Raw genomic sequence first — 24,215 nt, 5'->3', positions numbered from 1 at the left:
ATGAATGAATGCAATGCGTTGCCATCCTCCGAGCCATCTGATCATCTGCACTGAAACCGGTCTCTGAACTGATCATAACCATCTGAGGAATGTACAATCACAAATCCGACCCACGGGTTCCGAAATAAACGGAACTGAAAGATACATCATCATCATCATCAGCGATCCACTGAACGGATAACCACAACCATCTGAATCGGCCCGGGGAATCCTGAAATAAACGGATCCCCACTGATAAACAACTCAGCCCGGGGAATCCTGAAATAAACGGATTCCCACTGATAAATACCACGGACAGCACTCCGGCGTCTCTGAAATAAACGACCATAAATCCGACTTATAAATATGCCTCTGATCCACAGATCAGAAAGTCACCACCAAAGTCACCATCTGAACATGCATCTGAAAGAATCACCCTCCCCTCACAGGTAAATTCTAATCAGGTCACCCTAAGGCGGATAATAGCCTCGACAATCGGGCAGAGATACTCAATGGGTTTGCCCTTTCGGGTGTGCCATTGTAGCTCTCCTGAGATCGTTTAAACCAAAGATCCGGGAAATGACCGGTCACCAGAGTCAACAGCTCAAAAGAGATAACCCAACCAAAGTGGAAAACCCCACTGGAAGAGCACTTCTCAGATGAACCTCGTCCGGCTTGTGGTATGTCACATTGCAACAATGTGCCCAACCGGCATATGAGCGACGTGAGACCACGCTAATCCTAGGTGTATACTCGGGCCTGGGTTTTAGCCCCACTCAGAACACCCACCCCAAACAGAGGAACCACCTGCACAGAGGACGGCAACATGGTAGTATGATGCATGCAAATATTTAATGCAAATATATACAATGTTAGAATAATAAATGCAATAAATAAAACGGCACAAGCAACCTAAACTATCCTAGAGCGCTAGGAGAGACTCGCTTAGGGAAGATGGACCAGCACAGGTCTACATCCGGCTATGTCCCCAGCAGAGTCGCCAGCTGTCGCATCCGCGAAAAAACAACCGGCGGGCTAAAACAAAAACACAAACAGAGCCGCCACTGCGTGTTATTTATCCCAAGATAGGGAAAGGAAACGCTCAGAGAAACCTGGAAAGGAAATGGTCTCGCGACCAAAGAGAAAGGGTAAGGGAGTCGGTTACGCAAGGGGAAGGTATTAGCACCCCTCACGTCCGTCGTACTCGACGGGATCCACGTTCTAAGAAAAGAAAAGGTTGCTAAAACACCACACACACACACCGAAGACAACACAGGTGGGGTTAAGAGGAAGGGAGCTCGATAGGACATCGCATCCTATGCCTACGTATCTCGTCTGGAACGAGAATCAGAGCTGCCGTAGTTCGGCTTACGCACGCCAAACCACACAAAACACACAAACAGATGGCAAACGTGGGACCCGACAACCACTTAATGGCATTACGTCAGCGCCCGAACCAAACAAGCACAAACAAACAACAACATGCTAAGGAGTCGGGGACTCGAGCCTAGCACTTGTCAAACAACACACACAAAAAAGGAAAAAAAAGTGCCCAGAGAGGTCTCGCACGACCTCCTGCCTACATACCTCGTCTGGAACAAGGATCAGGGCGATGTAGTTCCCCTGAAAGGGAAAGAAATTCTAGCCAGAAACCAAGGGAAGACACACTACCAGGGAGCTGTACTCGAGCCTAGTGTTGTCATGCATCATTGCCCTACGCTGAGGTTTCTACCTACTTGCACAACTGCAAGCTAATCCTATCCAGGAAGAAAGCAAGCATACAAGCATACAGATCAAAACAAGCATTTCAAGCAAATATTCACATAGCACACACTATACCCAGTCAAGTGTGGCTCAAACAATGGGTTTGACTGCCGAAGCAAGTCATCTGTACATGGGTAGTATTCGCTCTTAACCTTGCCATTGCGGGGCTAAGGTGAAGCAGATGAAAGGTGAGTGAAGATTAGACTTCACAACTCTTATCCCTGACCAGGGAGAGCTTCAGACAAAGGAGCGTGGGTCCAGAATGGAGGGACCCTTCTACGCTCAAAGACTCTGACTCGATTGTGCAACAGCACAAGATCTTGGGTTTGTGTCCCAATGCATCAACACACAGCCGTGTGAGCAGAGGGACGACTCACAGAATAGTGGGGGATAGATTGCATATCCCTTTGATCCACCAATTGCCTCATAGAGGTCTTTACCTGCTTGGCACAAATGTAAACAACCACAAACATCGCCTCTTAAGGAGGACTTCAGACAGTTGCCTGGCCAAGTAACAGGCCAGGTCTTCCAGACTACATGAAGAATAGAAGTCCTACCTCAACTGGTTTAAAAACCAAGCAGCAGCAAGCAAGTTCTTAAAGAACTGTAAGCGACTAAGTGTACCTGAAATCAATTAAGTATCATCAGTACTCAGACAGACAAACAGTAAACAGCAAATGGTAATCAGTTAATCTGTACAGACAACACAAGTTAATGCACACAAGTGCAAGCTATAAGCTCAAGCCCAAGCTTCACCACCTACAACACAAAGTCAAGTTAGTTCTCAACATCAAACAATCTCAATTTAATTGATTTCCATTTCTCTCCTTAAGCCTTTTGCATTTCAACCTGAAAATCCACACCAAATGTGAGAAACTAGACCACTAGGCCAAGCCTAGGGTCCAAAAGGGATAAAAAATTCTAAACAGCAAGTAATTTTCAACCAAAATCAACTTAAAACAATTCAAAAGCAAATGCAATTAGTCCCATGCTCATACCATTCACCATTATCATTTCCTGCACAATTTAACATCAATCATGCAATTTGCAACACCAAAAGACCAAACAGAACTATTTCACTCAAAAGCATACCAAAACAATTCCAAAAGTCCTCAAATAATTCACACCTAAACAGGACACAATCAACAAGTAGCATGTCAATTTTCAGCTCAATTGGACAAAAGAAAGTAGGTCAATGAAAATCAAGAAGTCCAGACACAATTATTCAAGCCAATTCATAGCACCAACACAAGCATTCACTTCAAAAATTCATAAAACAGTGACAACATATTAGAAATGAATGGGACCAAAACTATGATGTCCTATAATGTGTCTACAATCAGCATACCAAATTTCATCTTCATCCAAAACCATATGAGAATTTCACAAACAATATACAAACATGTGTCACACAATGTTACCAAATGAGTATACAGTGAAGAAAATTATCAATCAATTAGAAAATGACATCAAAAATTCCAGCAAAAATCACATGTTATCTTGACACATCAATGATCATTCATGCAAAATTTCAACCCAATCAAACAATCATAGGTCATGCAAATAAATTCATGAAGTTGACCTAGCTAGGTGTGACACAAATTGTCACACCTAGATTCAAAAAATCCTATCTCAAACACCAGGTATCCAAAAATCATAAACTTTACATGGAAATCACCATCAACATGTCCAGAATGAGCACAAAAAATTTCAATCATTTATTTAAATGTATGAGCATTTCATGATGAATTTGGTGAAGTGTACAAAATTATGACACATTCTACAAACCCTAGGCTCATTATTTTTCTACTCATGCAAAAAATTCCAAAAAATATCCATTAAATTCTACACATTCTCATGAGAATAATGCAAAAAATTGCACTCAAATTGGATCAAAAATGAATCCTCTATGATTTTTTAAAGATCAAGCAATTAAATGAAAAATGAATTGAAAAAGAAATGGAATAAATATTTAATTTATTGCGCCAGTGGCAATTTTGAAATTTCTTTGAAATACGCCAAAACGGCGTCGTAGCAATGGAATGTCGTGATTGGCTGACAAAGGCGCCAAACACCAATTTCAAAAGGCCAGGCAATTACGCAGGATTTTTTCCAGAAAACGCATAAGAACTTCATCGTTCTTCATCAACATCATTCAAAATTAGGTTTCGCTCATTTCTCAACCAAAATTCACAAAGGGATATCCATTGGAAAGGTCTAAGTGCGTGGATCACAAATATGTAACTAATTTCACCTAATTCCTAACACAGCTCACGGATCGATCATTTAAAGTTTCGCATTCAAATCTTAAAAGCATGATAACTCAATCTACAGTTCATCAAATCGAAAACTAGCTATATCATGATTATCTACATGGAATGAACTTCAAAACGCATATGGACTTTCACCAAATCATGAGATTCGAAAATTTACCTTAATTTGAAGGCAGTGTCGAATTCGCGTGTGATTGGAGTTGTTTCTTCAAAACAGGTGAAGAAGAAGCTTCAGGAAGGAGAATGCAACAGCTAGCTTGATCCAATGTTACTTCTAGTGCCAGAAATTTCCATTTGCCATTGTTGAGTCAAAGAGGAACAGTGGAGATTCGTGAGGATTTTGGCAACAATTCCTCAAAACAGTCCAAGAGGAAGATGATTGGAGGAGGAAGCAAAAAGAAATTCGTGAATTGGTGAAGAATTGGAAGAGTTTGGATCCAAAATGCTTGATGAATGTTCTTGAGCTTTGGAGAAAAATGGAGGGAAAAACTGTTGGATTTCTTGTGATTTGTGTTATGATCAAAAGTTAGTTATGATTAGGTGTTTATACTTCCATTTAATCACCTCTTAATCATGAATTAACCAAAATGAAATGTGATTAGCAAAAATGCATTTTACTAAGCAAGGGCAAAATGGACTTTTCACATAGGCCCTGTGACAGCTGTATGACAGCTCACACACTCTCCAAATTCCATTTGTGATGTGTTGCAACTTGTCTCATATCCATTGGCCTTGTAATTTGCATTTTCACTATGATATGCTAAATTGTACATTTTCAAATGAAGTTCCAAAATGACTTGGTCAAATATTGCACCTAAACATGTTATGACAATTCAAACCATTTCCAATTTGCATTTGTGAGGTGTTGCAAAAATCCCCATGCCAAAATTCCCATTATTTCTCAACTTGGACCATTTTGCCCTTGGATTTTTAACTATACACTTGAAAATTGACTTTTTGCATTGACCATTTTTGATGAATTCCAATTATGCACCATGAAAGTACATGTCAAATGGAGTTTGCACATAAAAAGATCACTCAATTTGGACACTCCATGTGGAAGTTATGCCACTTTGATTATGGGTCATTTTTGAAATTGAATGGACCATAACTTGCCAACCATGCATGGGAATTTCAAGTTCTTGGAATTTTTGGAAAGGTGAGACCAAGATCTACAACTTTCATGTTGAACAAAATTTCATTTGAAGCTTCCTTGGACATGTAATTTTGAGGTCAAAAACTTTCCATTTTTGGAAACTTCCATTACAAGTCACTTTCTATTTTTGGCAATTTCTTGTTCTGACTTGATTTTCTCCATTCTTGAGCTTTGAAATGTCAAATAACACTTGTTCCAACATGAATGAAGTGTATCCAACTCTCTCCCACCTCCAAATCCATAAAATCAAGCACAGTTGACCACAGTTGACTTTTCCAACTGATAGATGAATTTGGCAATGCATTGATCAATCTGAGCTCCAATCTCCTGATGAAATGGCTCAAGGGTGAAACCCTAGCCTCAATAAGCTCAATATAATCATGAGATGATCCCCATATACATCATAGACCCCATCTCCTGATCATGCCCTGATTGGCCCAATGCAACTGATTAGGGTTGACCAGTGGTCAAAACCCTAATCTCAAGGGATATGCTCCAACACTTGATGATATCAAACCATGATGATGATGATGAATCATTTCAATCAAGATGAAGACCAATCTCCTTGAGAATCACAAAACCCTAATTTGGACCTCCACATCCTCAGATGATTAATGACCAGTCCACTGAAACCCTAGCTTGCACATAACCTCCTCATCTTCTGATCAAGACTTGTGAGGATGACCTGCACAATGTAACCACATGCTATGCAATATGCAATGCCTAATGACCTAAAAAATGATATGTAATATGTTATGCTAGTCCCAAGAGAGGAGGGCAAATTTTGAGGTGTTACATGGAGGCTCACTGGAATGGTACACCAAGCTGAAGTCCTCAGATGTTAAGAACTGGCAGGATCTTGGGGACGCGTTCTTCAAGCAGTATCTGTTCAACGCTGACATGGCTCTGAGTCGTACCCAGCTGCAGGGTATGTCTCAAAAGAATAATGAAGGATTTAAGGAGTATGCCCAGCGGTGGAGAGAGTTGGCTGCCAGGGTGCAACCTCCTCTTGTCGATAGAGAAATGTCGGATCTGTTCATGGGAACCCTGCAGGGGGCATTTGCTGAGAGAATGGTTGGTTGTCCGGTGACCAACTTTTCTGATATTATCGTGGCGGGGGAAAGGATAGAGAGCTGGTTGAAGCTTGGGAAAATCCAGGGTACCGCTTCTTCTTCGTCGTCTGGGTCGAAGAAGCCGTTTGGTAATAACGGTCAGAGAAAGAAGGAGGGTGACACAAGCGCTGTCTATGCTCAACGAGGACCCAGTAGGGATCGTTACTTCCAGCACACTGCTGCGGTAACCATTCCTGCTGAACAGCAACCGCAACAGCAACAGCAACAACAGCAGAGGCAACCCTTCCAGCAGAGGCCTCAAAGGGCTGGTTATCAGGTCAGGGGGAGAGCAGTGGATAGACAATTTGACAGACCTCCGGTGACCTATTCCTTCCTGTTTAAGAAATTGACAGATTTGGGGCTTGTGCAGACACGGACTCTGGCACCTTTGAGACCTGATCAAAGGCCAGCCAGTTATGATGAGAATGCAAAGTGTGAATTCCACTCAGGTGCGCCCGGACATAACATTGAGAACTGTAAAGCTTTTAAGCACACAGTTCAAGACCTGGTGGATTCAAAAGCAATCAACTTCGCACCATCTCCCAACGTCAATGCTAATCCCATGCCCGCGCATGGTCAGAGGGGGGTGAATGCTATCTCTGAGGAGAGCCGAGTGGGGTTGTTGTCAGTTGATCAATTGAAGACTCCGTTGGCTGAGGTCAAGGGGCTGTTGTTGAAGAATGGGGTCTATCCGGGCTGTGAAGATGGTTGTGCTGAGTGCACTATCTCTGTTAATGGGTGTGAGCTTTTGAGGAAGACTGTCCAGGGTTTGATGGACGCAGGAAGCATTGTGATTGAGAAGAAAGCTGGTAAGGGAAAGGAGGAGGTCTCCACCATAACAATCTACTTTGATCCGGTGGATTTGTCTAATCTAGCTGAAGCGGCTCCAGTTACCATCACGGTACCTGGACCGATTCCATATGACAAAGATGATGTCGTGCCTTGGCACTATGGTGGGGAGGTTTACTGTAATGGTGAGAAGGTAGAGGAACAATCTGCAAGTGAAACCACCGTTTCAAAGGTGGATAATGTCGGTACCAGTGGTTTCACTCGCAGTGGCAGATTATTTGCTCCTGATGCGTTGAGGAGGGGAGAAGGAGAAAAAGAGAAAAAAGAAAAGGCCGAGGCTTTAGCCAGGGCGAAAGGAAAGGCAGTGGTTAGTGATAGTACTCCTGTGATGACACCAGCGCCTGCGGGGTCGGATGAAAAACTTGATGATGAGGCTGAAGAATTTTTGAGAATCATCAAAAAGTTAGAGTACAAGTTGGTGGACCATTTGCAGCAGACTCCTTCCAAGATATCAATTTTATCATTGCTGTTGAGCTCCGAGGGGCATAGGGAGGCTTTACTAAAGATATTGAAGAAAGCCTATGTTCCTCAGGAGATAACTATCAACCAGTTGGAAACTGTGGTGTCCAATGTCCATGCTAGCCATGGGTTGGGATTTACGGATATGGACTTGACGGTGGATGGGAGGAATCACAACAGGGCTTTACACATTGCGATGGAATGTAAAGGAGCCGTGCTTTCGCACGTGCTGGTTGATACCGGCTCCTCGTTAAATGTGTTGCCAAAGAAGGCTCTGGCAAAGTTGAACTGTGATGGGCTGATTTTGACTCCAACAGATTTGATTGTACGGGCTTTTGATGGGTCGAAGCGGGCCGTGTTTGGGGAGGTAGAGCTGCCAGTAAAGATTGGGCCTGAGGTGTTCAAGTCGACATTCTATGTCATGGATATTCAGCCGGCATACAGTTGCCTGTTGGGTAGGCCGTGGATCCATGCTGCTGGGGCAGTGACTTCGACTTTGCACCAAAAGTTGAAATATATCTGGGAGGGCCAAGTCGTCACTGTGTGCGGAGAGGAGGACATCTTTGTCAGCCACTTGTCCTCATTCAAATATGTTGAGATGGACGGTGAAATCTGGGAGACGCCCAGTCAAGCTTTCGAAACCATTAAGGTGGAGAATGCTTTGTTTGCAAAAGAGGAGGAGAAACCATCCATATCTTCGTACAAACAGGCCGCTGAGGTGGTAAAGAATAGAGAGGCTCCTGGTTGGGGCAGAATGATGGATGTTCCCGCAAAGAAGGATCGCTTTGGAGTGGGATACCAGCCGGGCCGAGGCTCAGGACAAGGCAGAGGACGTCGTACGTCAGTCACCTTCACAAGTGCCAGAATGCTGGATCCGGATCACATCTGCATGATGGGTGAAGACGCTGATAGCGACTGTGACATGGACCGGTGGATAAAGCCGTGCGCGCCAGGGATGGGAATCCAGAACTGGAAGGCTGAAAAGATCATCCGGGTCACTCTGCTGGAAGAGTAATATTTTTCCTGTTTTAGTCTTATTTGCATGAAAGCCATACGTGTTGCCCGACACGTAATGGTTCATTGTAAGGGCCACCTCATGTTTAAATTTGCAAGTTCGCATCATGAATAAAAGGATGTTTTTCAATTAAAAGCGGTGTTCCCTGTTTTTCATTTATTTTTGCAGTTTAAAAATAAAAACAAATAAAAATGGCAATGTTTCATTTTTTCTTTTTCGATTTCTCACACCGGTTCTAAAGCAAAGCATGAATCAACATTCATGCAGATGCGATCATTCTCCGGATCTCATTGATAACAATCCTGTTACACCCTCGTATGACTTCGACAATCCAATCTATCTCGCTGAGGAAGAAGACGAAGAAGATTGTGAACTGCCAGGGGAATTAGCCAGGTTGTTAAAACAAGAGGAGAAGGTGATTCAGCCGCACGAAGAGCCGATTGAGGTTGTAAATCTGGGTACCGATGAGGTTAAGAAAGAGGTGAAAATCGGGGCTGCTTTGGAGGAAAGTGTAAAGAGCAGATTGGTAGTATTGTTGAAAGAGTATGTCGACATCTTTGCCTGGTCTTATCAAGATATGCCAGGGTTGGATACCGACATTGTTGTGCACAAGCTACCGTTGAGAACAGATTGTCCTCCAGTGAAGCAGAAGTTGCGCAGAACTCGACCTGATATGGCGATGAAGATTAAAGAAGAAGTGCAGAAGCAGTGGGATGCTGGTTTCCTTGCTGTCACTAATTATCCGCCATGGGTCGCGAATATCGTGCCAGTCCCGAAGAAAGATGGGAAAGTGAGAATGTGTGTGGACTACCGAGATCTGAATAGAGCTAGTCCGAAGGATGATTTTCCACTACCTCACATTGATGTGTTGGTAGACAATACAGCTCAATTCTCAGTGTTTTCCTTCATGGATGGTTTTTCTGGATATAATCAAATCAAAATGTCGCCAGATGATATGGAGAAAACAACGTTCATCACACCGTGGGGTACCTTTTGTTACAAGGTGATGCCATTCGGTCTCAAGAACGCCGGTGCTACTTATTAGAGGGCCATGGTGACTTTGTTTCATGATATGATTCATCATGAAATCGAATGCTATGTTGATGACATGATAGCAAAGTCCCAAACAGAAGAGGGGCATTTGGTAGATCTGGCCAAGTTGTTTGACCGGCTGAGACAGTTCAGACTGAGGTTGAATCCGAATAAGTGCACGTTCGGAGTGCGGTCCGGTAAATTGCTGGGGTTCATTGTGAGTGAGAAAGGAATCGAGGTGGATCCTGCAAAAGTAAAAGCAATAAGAGAAATGCCTGAACCGAGAACAGAGAAGGAGGTTCGTGGTTTCTTAGGTAGATTGAACTACATTTCACGGTTCATATCTCATCTAACAGCCACGTGTGAACCGATTTTCAAATTGTTGAAAAAAGATCAAACGGTCAGGTGGAATGATGATTGCCAAATGGTATTTGAAAAAATGAAAGAGTATTTGCAAGAGCCTTCGATTCTGATGCCTCCTGTGGAGGGAAGACCGTTAATTCTGTACCTGACAGTCCTCGAGGGGTCTATGGGGTGTGTATTGGGGCATCATGACGAGTCTGGTCGAAAAGAGCATGCCATATACTACCTTAGCAAAAAGTTTACCGACTGTGAAACAAGATATTCACTGCTCGAGAAAACTTGCTGTGCTTTGGTCTGGGTTGCTCGCCGACTAAGACAGTATATGCTGGTTCATACCACTTTATTGATTTCCAAGATGGATCCAATCAAGTACATTTTTGAGAAGCCAGCATTGACCGGACGGGTTGCGAGGTGGCAAATGATTTTGACAGAATATGATATTCAATATACCTCTCAGAAAGCGATTAAGGGGAGTGTATTGTCTGATTACCTCGCCCAGCAACCTATTGATGATTATCAACCGATGAAGTTTGAGTTCCCTGATGAGGACATCATGTTTCTCAAATCGAAAGATTGCGAGGAACCAATCCCGGAGGAGGGGCCTGACCCTGAATCCGAATGGATTCTGATGTTTGATGGGGCCGTTAACGTGAATGGTAGCGGTGTTGGTGCTGTTTTGGTTACGCCGAAAGGATCCCATATTCCTTTTGCTGCCCGGCTAACATTTGAGTGCACCAACAACATGGCTGAATATGAAGCTTGTATATTGGGGATTGAGGAGGCGATTGATTTGCGGATCAAGAACCTTGTTATATATGGAGATTCAGCTCTGGTGATAAATCAAGTTAACGGAAAATGGTATACGCATCAGTCTAATTTAGTTCCATACCGGGATTATACGAGGAGATTGTTGACGTTTTTCACCAAGGTGAAGATGCATCATGTGCCCAAAGAGGAGAATCCTTTGGCAGATGCTTTGGCTACTCTGGCCGCCTTGATTAAGGTGCAGTGGTGGAATCAGTTCCCCAGTGTTGAAGTAGGACGTCTGGATAGACCGGCTTATGTGTTTGCTGTTGATACAGCGTCTGATGATGAGAAGCCGTGGTATTATGATATCAAGCGCTATCTAGAGACTCAAGAGTATCCTGAGGGAGCATCTAAGAAGGACCGAAAGACTCTGAGGAGGTTGGCCATGGTGTTCTACCTGAATAAGGATGGGGTTCTGTACAAGCGAAATTTTGATTGGGTTTTGCTCAGATGTGTTGATGATAGAGAAGCAAGCCAGTTGATGAAAGAGGTTCACGAAGGATCGTTCGGTACCCATGCCAGTGGAAATGCAATGGTAAAGAAGCTGCTGAGAGCAGGTTATTATTAGATGACAATGGAAGCCCAATGTTTCAATTTCGTGCGGAAGTGTCATAAATGCCAGATTTATGCTGACAAGGTGCACGTACCTCCAAATCCGTTGAGCTTGATGTCGTCTCCATGGTCGTTTGCTATGTGGGGCATTGATATGATCGGGAAGATAGAGCCTACAGCTTCGAATGAGCACAGATTCATATTAGTGGCTATTGATTACTTCACCAAGTGGGTGGAAGCAGCCTCTTATACGAACGTGACGAAGCAGGTCGTTGCCAGATTTCTCAAGAGAGACATCATTTGTAGATATGGGGTTCCCGAGAGAATCATTACTGATAATGGTTCTAATTTGAACAATAAGATGATGGCAGAACTGTGCCGGGAATTCAAGATTGAGCATCACAATTCTTCTCCCTATCGTCCGAAGATGAATGGGGCGGTTGAGGCAGCCAATAAGAATATAAAGAAGATTGTGCAGAAAATGGTGGTAACCTATAAAGACTGGCATGAGATGTTGCCGTTTGCGTTGCATGGGTATCGAACGTCGGTGCGTACATCTACTGGGGCAACTCCTTTCTCATTGGTATATGGAATGGAGGTTGTATTACCGGTTGAGGTCCAGATTCCCTCTTTGAGAGTCCTGATGGACGTAAAGTTGCAAGAGGCTGAATGGGTAAGGACCCGGTACGAAGAGTTAAGCCTGATAGAGGAAAAGAGGCTAGCAGCCATCTGTCATGGGCAGTTATACCAGCAAAGGATGAAGTGTGCTTTTGACAAGAAGGTGCGACCTCGGATATATCACGTAGGTGATATGGTGCTGAAAAGGATCCTTCCTCCTCAAAACGATCGTAGGGGCAAATGGACACCGAATTATGAAGGTCCATTCGTGGTCAAGAAGGTTTTCTCTGGCGGAGCCTTGTTGCTAACGACCATGGATGGCGAAGATTTTCCATCCCCTGTGAATGCGGACGCGGTTAAAAAATACTTCGTATAATTGACCCGCTGGACGAAAAGAATAAAATAGTCCAGGCAAAAATGGGCGTCCCGGCGAACCAAAAAACAGAAAGAAAGGTTCGGGCAAAAATTAGGGATAAAAATGAAAAATGTACACCCGACAAGTCGAAAACCTGAAAAGGCGACTTGGGAAAAAATGGGTATCCCGGTGGACTGAAAACCCGAGAGGGCGGTCCAGGAAAAAGAGGGATTGAAACGAACAACTGCGTCCAGCATGATTGTTTGCGCTTTGGTTAAAGCATCATGGATAATACCCGGTGGGGATCGATCAGAAACGTCTTGTTCAGAAGGCAGAAAGCACGGAGAGTCTGAGGACATATGGGGTGTAACCGAGTTGGAACTCGATGAGATTGCGGGTTTCATATTGCCATTAGGATAGATTTTTCCTTTTGTGCGCAATTACCTCTTTTCAGGAATTGCTTCCTTTGTATTGCTCAATTTGAGCCACACTTTTCCAATCAATAAAATGCATATTCAGTCAAATAATTTTGTTTTTGTTTCTCATTACCGCTTTGATTGCAAAAACATCCAATTGTTTTGATAAAGAATTTTGCATTTTAAGACATACAGGTTCCTTCCAATGCATGTTTATAAGATTGAAAGCTGGAAATCTTATTTGGAAGGTTGAGTGACCCAAATGTTGAAATCTTGACACGCCTGGGGCACGGTTTTATCTAACGATCTGTTTTGCAGGTACTGTTAGGTATTCGTCACTCACTTGCAGGTTGTGGTGTGGAAGCTGTTGACAAAAGCATATCCCCATGGAGTCCGATCAGGGACGAATGAATATGAAGGGATGACGAGAAGACGTCGAGACGTACGACGATCCTTGATTTTAATCAAGAAGACTCTTCAAAATCGGAAGATTGGAAAGTCTGTAGAAATTCCCCGCAGGGTCCAGTCAGGGACGAATGAATGTGAAGGGATGACGGAGAAGACGTCGAGGCGTACGACGACCTTTGGAATTAATCAAGAAGACTCTTCAAAGTCGGAAGATTGAAAAGTATGTATAAACCCCAGGAGTACGTTTCCGTCGAGCGCGGAGCGATTGGGAATACAAGATGATGGAGCAGAAAAGGTCCAGACGAGTCTGGGAATTCTCAAAAGTGGAAAGTCGGTACGAGATTGGGAGGTGGATACCATGGTTCGATGAGTCGATGGGTGTTCTGTACCTACTTTTCTCATTTCCCAGTTAGGTCCCCAAGCAGAATTAGAGGACCAAATCCCCTGCAGATCCGAGGTCTGTGGTTCCCAGCCGAGTCAGGATGGTTATCCCCGGCAGGTAAACGGTGTTTCCTCAGCAGCCAGGTCCGAAGGTTGCTATCCCCGAGTGGAGCGGGTTTCAATGAAATATATCTCCAGCAGTGTTCATCCTACCAGTGGATCGGATGAGTTTCCGTAGCAGTCCGATATCTGCATCCCCAGCTGAGTTGATTCTACCTATGGATCGAATGGGTTGTCCCCAGCGGAGTGGTATTCGCTTCCCTAGCAGGGTCAGGATGGTTATCCCCAGCAGGTGTCAAATCGATGTTTCCCCAGTCGACAGTCCGGGCGGTTGCTGTTTTCCCAGCAGAGTATCTGTGAGCATTTCCCCAGTAAAGTCGTCAGGTATCTGTGAGGGTTCCCGAAGCAGAGTCGGGATTGATATCCCCAGCAAGTCAAAGACTGTTGTATCCCCACAGAGCGTTGGTGGTGCTTATCCCCAGCGGTTTCTCGAGCGGATTGGGTGCAAAGGAGGTTCTTCCCCAGTAAGGGTTGCCTTATCCCAGCAGCAATGTTATTCCCCAGCAGGGTGGAGATCGGAGTATTGACGAGTTCCTCAGCAGAGTGTCTCGAGCTCCCCAGAAGAGTCCCTTGAGGGGGATACCTTTTTATACATTCATCATGAAAAATAGCATAGCATGTTGCATAGAAAAATAATAAATCGCGTAGCATTTCCATAATCATGGAGCATTACGCAGAAAAATCGATCATTCATCATTGCAAGCATAAGCTAGTCTCAAACCGTGGTTACTGTTCGAGAAGTGGTTTTGCCCAAAGGTGAAGAGGTGTTACCCCGAGGAGTTCAGCATCGTGATTGAATCAAAGGTATTCCCCAGTAGTGCGATACTGGAGTAATTGTTTTCCGTCGAGCAGAGATGGGAAATGTTGTGCGATCAACGCAATTCAAGCCGTGGTTACCGCTTGGAGTTTTGGTTTCGCCAGATGGTGAAGATGCATACTCTGAGGAGTTTAGCATCATGATGTCAGATCAGCAATGTTCTCCAGTAGTGCGATACTGGATGAGTTTTTCCGTCGGACGGAGATGGAAGTGAAATCGAAGGTTGTTACGCGATCAGCGCGATTTTCGGGGTTCAAACGGAGAAAAGGAAATGTGGAGACATTTTCTGGAGAGCGGGGTTCAAATAGAGATTGGAGTTGAAGATTTTATCCGGGATGAGGTCCTCAGGATTATCTTCTGTTCATGTGTCACCTTAGACTTTGGCTGAGGCCAATGGAGGTCGTTATAGGTGTCTTCTGAGGAAGAGATACACATGCTACCTTCCTTTTGTGAAGGTATACCCTCTGACATGTCGCCCTCAGAGTGGTGTTTGGTGTTATTTCCGACGTTGCCAGCGGAATTATCACGAGAGATTGGAGATCGGGGTTCAAATGGAGAAAGGGAGATGTTGCGGCATTTTCTGGAGACGGGGTTCAAATGGAGAAAGGGAGATGTTGCGGCATTTTCTGGAGAACGGGGTTCACAATGGCGATCGCGAGTAATCGTCAGGCGACTGGGGTTCAAACTGGAGAATGGGGCTCATTATTTTGGCAAACAGGAGAGCGGGGTTCAAATGTGGTGATTTGAGGATCAGTTGCGTAGAGAAAATTTCGGGGTTCAAGAAAATAAAGAAGGATTATCGGAAGAATTTCGGGGTTCAAAAAAAAAGCATAAAAAAGAAAAAAGAATAATAATCCCCAGCGGATGTGGTGTTCAGGCCATGGTTATCCCTGCGTTATCATTTATTTTGGTATCCAGGTTGACGTTGCTTTTTCGGTATTCAGGCCGACTTTTCTCCGTTCTAGACGGATTTTTCTTTCAGAGACTGTGTTCTTCGCCGATTCTGACAGGCGTTGTTAATTATTTTCCCATCAGAGTGCAAATTGTTCGTCTGTTCTTGGTATTCAATCACTCTTCATCCTGATCATCTGAAAGCCGAGGCTATTCATATCGACAGGTTCACAGTGGATTGAATAGGGGCAGCTGTAACACCTCAAAATTTGCCCTCCTCTCTTGGGAATAGCTTAACATATTGCATATCATTTTTAGGTCATTAGGCATTGCATATTGCATATCATGTGGTTACATTGTGCAAGCCATTCTCCCCAAGTCTTGATCAGAAGAAAGGAGGTCATGTGCAAGCTAGGGTTTCATTGGACTGGTCATTAATCATCTGAGGGTGTGGAGGTCCGAATTAGGGTTTTGTGGTTCTCAAGGAGATTGGTCTTCATCTTGATTGAAAGGATACATCATCATCATGGTCTTATCAAGTGTTTGATCAAGATACCTTGAGATTAGGGTTTTGACCATTGGTCAACCCTAATCAATTGCATTGGGCCAATCAGGGCATGGCTAGGAGATGGGGTCTATGATGGATATGGGGATCATTTCATGATTGTATTGAGCTTATGGAGGCTAGGGTTTCACCCTTGAGCCATTTCATCAAAGAATTGGAGCTCAAATTGATTAGTGCATTGCCAAATTCATCTATCAGTTGAAAAGTCAACTGTGGTCAACTGTGCTTGATTTTATGGATTTGGAGGTGGGAGAGAGTTGGATACACTTCATTCATGTTGAAACAAGTGTTATTTGACATTGCAAAGCGCAAGAATGAAGAAAATAAAGTCAGGACAAAAATTGCCAAAAATAGAAAGTGACTTGTAATGGAAGTTTCCAAAAATGGAAAGTTTTTGACCACAAAATTACATGTCCAAAGAAGCTTCAAATGAAAATTTGTTCAACATGAAAGTTGTAGATCTTGTTCTCACCTTTCCAAAAAGTCCAAGAACTTGAAAATCCCATGTATGGTTGGCAAGTTATGGTCCATTCAATTTCAAAAATGACCCATAATCAAGGTGGCATAACTTTCACATGGAGTGTCCAAAATGAGTGATCTTTTTATGAGCAAACTCCATTTAACATGTACTTTCATGGTGCATAATCAAAATTCTTCAAAAATGGTCACTGCAAAAGGTCAATTTTCAAGTGCACTAATTAGAATCCAAGGGCAAAATGGTCCAACTTGAGAAATAATGGGAATTTTGGAATGGGAGTTTTTGCAACACATCACATATGCCAATTAGAAGTGGTTTGAACTGTCATAAGTTTCCAAGGTGCAATATTTGGCAAGGCTACTTTTGAACTTGCACTTAAAGTACAAATTTGGCATGACATGTTGAAAATGAGAAATACAATGCCAATTGCCATGGGATCAAAGCCAACACATTCCAAATGGCATTTAGGAGATGTATGAGCTGTCATATTGTTGTCATGAGGCCTAATGTGAAATGACATTTTTGCCCTTGCACTTGAAAATGACATTACACTAATCAAATGCATTTTTTGCTAATTAGTGATTAAGTGAGTGATTAGAGTGGAGTATTTAATCATAATTGTAACAGAATGCAAATCACAATTGCAATTTTCAAGATCCATAACTAACTTTCCCTCCAAAAGTGCAAAACTCTTCAATCTTCATCAAACTTCTCTTGATCCAAACTTCTTCAATTCTCAATCATTTTGCGAAATTCCTTTTGCTTCATCTTCCATAGATCCTTAGCTTCAACTGTTTTGGTGATTTGGAGCAAGAAGGCATTGGATTCGTGACTGTTCACATCATGCTCAACAATGGAGTTTGGAGATTTCTCACAATTGGAGCGATCCTGAGCTAAAGTGTGAGTTCCAATCAACTTCCTAAAGCTTCATCTCCATCTGTTTTTGGTAATTGCGCGCAAGAACTCAAAGAACAACCACTGCCATCACTTTAAGGTTAGTTTTCGAATCTCATGGTTTCTTGAATTGTGGTATGCGTAGTGTAGTGCCTTCAACGTAGAACAACATGATGCTCTTAGTTTTTGGAATGATTAACTGTAGAAGAAGATATTGTGATTTGAACTTTTGATGTCAAACCTTTAACCGCTCGATCCGTCTAGCATAGTGAGAATTAGGCAAAATAGTTAGCATATTCTTGATGTACATTGAGAGATGAAGAGAATGGTGTATCGCTTGATCATTTTGGTGCGAAAAAGTTCCTGACCAAATCTGGAGTTTGAATGAAGAACACGTGAGGAAGAACGATGAAATCTGGAAATATTTTGATGTTTGATCCGTTTTGTTCACCTTGCCTTTCAAAAATGTGTTTAGCGCCTTCGTGAACCAACCAGGATGCGCCACTGTGTATTTACCAAACGACGCCGTTTTTGCTATTGTTTTAAAAATTACAAAACTGCCACTGCAGTATTTATTTAATTACTATTTCATTTTTTATTTTCTCTTGTTAATCCATTTGGTTACATGAACTTCAAAAATTCCTATAGGCTTCATTTTTCATCCAATTTTAGTGAGATTTTGTATGCCATGCTCATGAGAATGTGTAGAATTTTATGATGATTTTTGTGAAATTTTTGCACGTGTGGAAATTTAATTGGCCTATTGATTTGTTTCATGTGTGCATTTTGTGTATGTTTCACCAAAACCATCATGAAATACTCATACTTGTAAAGAAATGTATGAAAATTTTTGTGCTTATTCTGGACATGTTGATGGTGATTTTCATGTAGAGTTTGTGATTTTTGGATACTTGGTGATGGAGATATGATTTTTTGAAGTAAGGTGTGACAATTTGTGTCACACCAAGCTAGGTCAACTTTCTGATTTTATTTGCATGGCCTAGGATTGTTTGATTGAGCTAATTTTTTGTGTGGATGATCATTGATATGTCAAGATAACATGTGAATTTTGCTGGGATTTTTGGTTGCATTTTCAAATTGATTGATAATTTTCTTCTCTGTTGGTTCATTTTGCAACATTGTGTGACACATGTTTGTATTTATTTTGTGAAATTCTCATATGGTATTGGATGAAGATGAAATTTGACATGAGCATTCTAGACACATTATAGGACATCATGGTTTTGATCCCATTCATTTCTAATATGTTGTCACTGTTTTATGATTTATTGAAGTGGATGCTTGTGTGGATGTCTTGAATTGGCTTGCATAATTGTGTCTGGATTTCTTGATTTTCATTGACCTACTTTCTTTTGTCCAATTGAGCTGAAAATTGACATGCTATACATTGAATATGTCCTGTTTAGGTGTGAATTTTTGTGGAATTAATTGAATTGTTTTGGTATGGTTTTGAGTGAGATAGTTCTGTTTGGTCTTTTGGAGTTGCAAATTGCATGATTGATGTTAAATTGTGCATGAAATGATAATGGTGAATGGTATGAGCATGAGACCAATTGCATTTGCTTTTGAATGTGATTTTGGTTTGTTTGTACTTGATGTTTAGAGCTTTTTATCCCTTTTGGACCCTAGGCTTGGCCTAGTGGTCTTGTTTCTCACATTTGGTTTGGATTTTCAGGGTGAAATGCATAATGCTTAAGGGGTTTGCTTCAAGGCAATTTGAATTGAGTTTGGTTGATGTTTATCCACTAACATGACTTTGTTTTGTAGGGATAGATGCTTGAGTTTAGGCTCATGGCTTGCACTTATGTGCATTAACTTGTGTTGTCTGTACAGATTAACTGATTAACATTTGCTGTTTATTGTTGGTTTGTCTGAGTACTGATGATACTTGATTGATTTCAGGTACATTTAGTCGCTTACAGTTCTTTAAGAACTTGCTTGCGGCTGCTTGGTTTTTAAACCAATTGAGGTAGACTCTCTATACTTCATGTAGTCTGAAAGACCTGGCCTGTTACTTGGCCAGGCAACTGTCTGAAGTCCTCCTTAAGAGGCGATGTCTGTGATTGTTTACTTTTGTGCCAAGCAGGTAAAGACCTCTATGAGGCAATTGGCGGATCATAGGGATATGCAATCTATCCCCCGCTATTCTGTTGAGTCGTTCCTCTGCTCACACCACTGTGTTGATGCATTGGGACACAAACCCAAGATCTTGTGTTGTTGCACAATCGAGTCAGAGTCTTGAGCGTAGAAGGGTCCCTCCATTCTGGACCCACGCTCCTTTGTCTGAAGCTCTCCCTGGTCAGGGATAAGAGCTGTGAAGTCTAATCTTCACTCACCTTTCGTCTGCTTCACCTTAGCCCCGCAATGGCAAGGTTAAGAGCGAATACTACCCATGTACAGATGACTTGCTTCGGCAGTCAAACCCATTGTTTGAGCCCCACTTGATTGGCTATAGTGTGTGCTATGTGAATATTTGTTTGAAATGCTTGTTTTGATTGATTGATGCTTGTATGCTTGCTTTCTTCCTGGATAGGATTAGCTTGCTGTTGCGCAAGTAGGTAGAAACCACAACGTAGGGCAATGATGCATGATAACACTAGGCTCGAGTACAGCTCCCTGGTAGTGTGTCTCCCCTTGGTTTCTGGCTAGAATTTCTTTCCCTTTCAGGGGAACTACATCGCCCTGATCCTCGTTCCAGACGAGGTATGTAGGCAGGAGACCGTGCGAGGTCTCTCCGGGCACTTTTTTTCTTTTTGTGTGCGTTTGCTTGTTATCTGCTTGTGTGTCAGGATATGGACGTAAGCCCAGCGATTGGCTGTACGTATCCTGATTGTGTTTGTTTGGTTCGGAAGCTGACGTAATTCCATCGAGTGGTTGTCGGGTTCCAGGTTTGCCTGTGGGTGTGTGTGTCTTGTTTGGCGTGCGTGAGCCGAACTACGACAGCTCTGATTCTCGTTCCAGACGAGATACGTAGGCATAGGATGCGACGTCCTATCGAGCTCTCTTCCTCTTAACCCTACCTGTGTTGTCTTCGGTGCGTGTGTGTGTGGTGTTTAGCAACCTTTTCTTTTCTTAGAACGTGGATCCCGTCGAGTACGACGGACGTGAGGGGTGCTAATACCTTCCCCTTGCGTAACCGACTCCCTTACCCTTTCTCTTTGGTCGCGAGACCATGCTTTTTCCAGGTTTCTCTGAGCGTTTCCTTTCCCTATCTTGGGATAAATAACGCGCAGTGGCGGCTCTGTGTGTTTTTTTTATTTCAGCTCGCTGGTTGTTTTTCGCGGATGCGACACCAGTCACCGTCATTTGAGGGACTAAGTCACCATAAATCCAACTTGGGGAGTTCCGAAATAAACGGAACCGGAGGTTACATCACTATCATCACAGGAACATCCACTGAACGGACGACAACCAGATCCTCTGAACAAGTACTCTCGAATTCAACCCGGGGGTCCGAAATAAACGGAACCCGCTGATAGATATCACGGACAGAATTCCGGCGTGACAGAAGTAAGTACCCATAAGTTCATCCGAACCATAATCACCATCTGTACCTGCAAATGATTCAATCCCGCCCCACTCACGGGTGTCATCTAGGCCAAGGTAAGGTCGAGAGAAACGCAGCATAAACAACCCTTTCATAGAATATCATCACGTACACACCAGATGTATGTACCGATAACACCCCATTAGAGTCTGAACTGCTCGTGATATCAAGTTCCGCTAAGTGGCGCAATACCACCTGCTTCCCAAGAATCACTCTATTCCTAGGTGTCCTAGAGTTCACTCATAGCCTGGGTATTGGGCCTTTTACCTCATGTAACTCCCACCCCAACAGAGAGACAACACAGCACAGCCAGATGAACAGATGAATATGAATGAATGCAAACATAAATGCAAACAATAAATAGATGAATGCAATAAATGAAACAGCAAGAGCAACCAAACCCTAACCTAGAGAGCGCTAGGAGAGACTCGCTTAGGGAAGATGGACCAGCAAGAGGTCAACCTCTCTCGATTCCCCAGCAGAGTCGTCAGCTGTCGCATTACGCGAAAAACCAGCGGGAAAACAAAACAACAGAGTCGCCACCGTGCGTTATTTATCCCAAAAGAGGGAAAGGAAACGCTCGAAGTAAACCTGGAAAAGACATGGTCTCGCGACCAAAGAGAGATGGGATCGGGAGTCGGTTATGCGAAGGGAAGGTATTAGCACCCCTACGCATCTGTCGTACTCGACGGGATCCACGCACAAAAGGAAGGATAAAGGTTGCTAGAAACTGCTCACAAACATCAAACACTGGCTGAAAGAGACACAGAGAACAAAAGAAACTAACTCGGCAGGATATCGCATCCTGGGCCTACGTAGTCTGCCAGGCATAGACATCAGAGTCAACGTAGTTCGGGACAGGGGGAAACGTGCTCGCTAGGATGTCGCATCCTATGCATACGTATCTTCTCGGACTAAAGAAGAATCAGAGCACTCGTAGCTCGGCTAACGCACGCCAAACAAAAACAACACAGGAAACCGACTGCCAATCGCTGGACTTACGTCAGACTCCACACAAACAGGCAAACATGGAAACCGAACGCCAATCGCTGGACTTACATCAGACTCCGAACCAACAACCACACACTGGAAACCGACTGCCAATCGCTGGACTTATGTCAGACTCCAACAAGCAAACAAGACACAGGAAACCAACTGCCAATCGCTGGGCTTATGTCAGACTCCAAACACACACAAAGGGTTGAAAAAGAAAAAGGGCGCCCGGAGAGATCAGCTCATCTCCTGCCTACGTACCTCATTTGGTATGAGGATCAGGGCGACGTAGTTCCCCTACGTAGGGAAAGAACTTCTAACCTAACCAGAGACTGGGAAATGACAAACTAGAAGGGAGACTAACTCGAGCCTAATAGTTATCATGTAAATTCACCATGGTCCTAGGTTGAAGTTTATATCTAACTTGCACAGGGATCAAGCTATCCTAAACAGTACAGGCAAAGCAAACATTCACACAAATAGCACACACTATATACAAACAAAGTGGGCTCACACAAGGTTAAGCTTTAGTCAAGGGGTCATGTCAACCTCGACAAACAAGCCACTGTAACAGGGTGATGTTAGCTCTTAACCCTAACATTGAGAGTTAGCACTACTAGAATAAGTCATTTTAGCCTCCTAGTTTAGAGTCGGCCACCGACACGGACACTATTAGTGTCGGCTAAGCCTACACTAACGGACTCTATCTACGTACATCATTTAAGACAAGTTATTTTTTTTATTAGTGTCGGCAAAACCGACACTACTTGTTATGTTACCTTTGAAGAATGTTTGATTAATTTATTTAGAGTCGGTGTGACCGACTCTATCTAGTAGCATTATTTTTTAATTAGTATTTATTTACTTAGAGTCCGCGTAGCTGACGCTATTATTATAACATATAATTTTTCCATTTATTTATCTATAATATGTATATATATTTAAGGTTTAAGTATTTTATTTATTAAGTAGAGTCCGCTTGGCGGACGCTAAGGAATTTTATATTTCTGACCAAAAATTGCGCGACAGCTTATTTCCCTCTTTCCTTTTCCCTCGTCATTTTTCACTCTCCCTCCATTTCATTTCACAACACGAAAACCCTAATTCCATGCTAAATCGTGAATCCGTTTTTTCCCAATTTCGTGAACCGATTCGTGAATCCCTAATCCGTGAATCCATTGAAGAATCCCTAATTCAAAATCCCTTGTTAAAGGGTTTCTGAATCATCAAAGGTAATGCATATTCATCTCAAGTGATTTCCATGGAGTTTTGGTTTAATGAGTATGAGAATGTTTTATGTTTTCTGAATGTAGGTTTTCCAGAACTATCGGCTTTGTGGATGCTGGAATCAACTTTTCTTTGCAAGTTTAGTATTGTTTCCAAATATGTTTAAAGTCTCCTTTAAGTCTGAAACTACAAAAATCAAATTATTTGCTAATTGGTTTTCTGAATGTAGGTTTTCAAGAATGCTCATCTTACTTAGTGGAGGCAGTAAGCAGTTGTTGAATGCAAGTTAATTTGGAACCGAAGCACTATATCATCCGGGATTTTGCAAAGACAACTCTTTCTCAAGGTTAGTCATCCCTATGTTAATTTGGAACCAGACTGAACTGTTAGTGTTTGCAATAGTTAGTGTTTGCATCAGTTAGTATTTCTCAAGGTTGAGAATTATTTATGAATTGATTTTGTGGTTATGAGGAGGCTATGGAATTTCCTAAGTTCTGCTTAATTATTTCTTATGGGGTCAAACTAAAAGAGCTGAAAAAGTTTGTGCTGGTTTAGATTTGTTTTTGTGGAACCAAGGTTTCTGGTATGTTGATGATATTGATGCATGCTTTCATCCTTCCTCTTATCTTGAATGTCCTTCATGTGGTTCTCTTGATGATGTTGCCTCCGAGTAATTTCCAGTTGTTGCATTGTGTATTGATGATGCGGCTGCTTGAGTGCTTTATAGATGAACTCATATCTGTAGTTTAGTTTCCCTTTTGTTGCTTGATGTATGTCCTCTAATGCTCTAGATTGTCCTGTTCTTGATGAGATAATTAATATAGTTTGTATGTTTGTCGTGTTGAGTTTTGAATTTTTGATGTTAGGGCATGAGACCTTTTCGATGTTTATACATTTGTGTGCGTGGTTGTTTGCCCAGGCTGTCTATTCGGTGATATCTTGCTGTAGGAGGGAATCCTCTCCTCTTATAAAGGGTATTTGCTGTTAATGTTTGTTCGTTGATATGGTTTGTGTAACTTTGATAGCTTGATTATTTTAGCTCGCCAACTCTTTTCTTAACTGTTGATAGCAATCTGTCTCCTTCCATGTGGTTTGCTTAATTTTCCTGTCTTATGTAGTAAAT

General features: G+C 42.6%; 1 protein-coding gene across 1 annotated transcript in view; it reads left to right on the top strand.

Annotated features, from left to right (window-relative positions):
• Positions 1 to 24,215, top strand: part of LOC127122701 (uncharacterized) — a 69,454-nt gene that overhangs the window by 34,098 nt on the left and 11,141 nt on the right. Inside the window, exons 2-3 of the mRNA XM_051052998.1 lie at positions 23,179 to 23,230; positions 23,322 to 23,438. The gene's annotated coding sequence lies outside the window, so the exon portion shown is untranslated. The remainder of the gene's footprint in view (positions 1 to 23,178; positions 23,231 to 23,321; positions 23,439 to 24,215) is intronic.

Source organism: Lathyrus oleraceus, chromosome 2, assembly GCF_024323335.1.
Source record: "Lathyrus oleraceus cultivar Zhongwan6 chromosome 2, CAAS_Psat_ZW6_1.0, whole genome shotgun sequence".
Classification (NCBI taxonomy): Eukaryota; Viridiplantae; Streptophyta; class Magnoliopsida; order Fabales; family Fabaceae; genus Lathyrus; species Lathyrus oleraceus.
The sequence above is the reverse complement of the archived record's forward strand: the minus strand, read 5'-3'. Positions and strand labels throughout refer to the sequence as shown.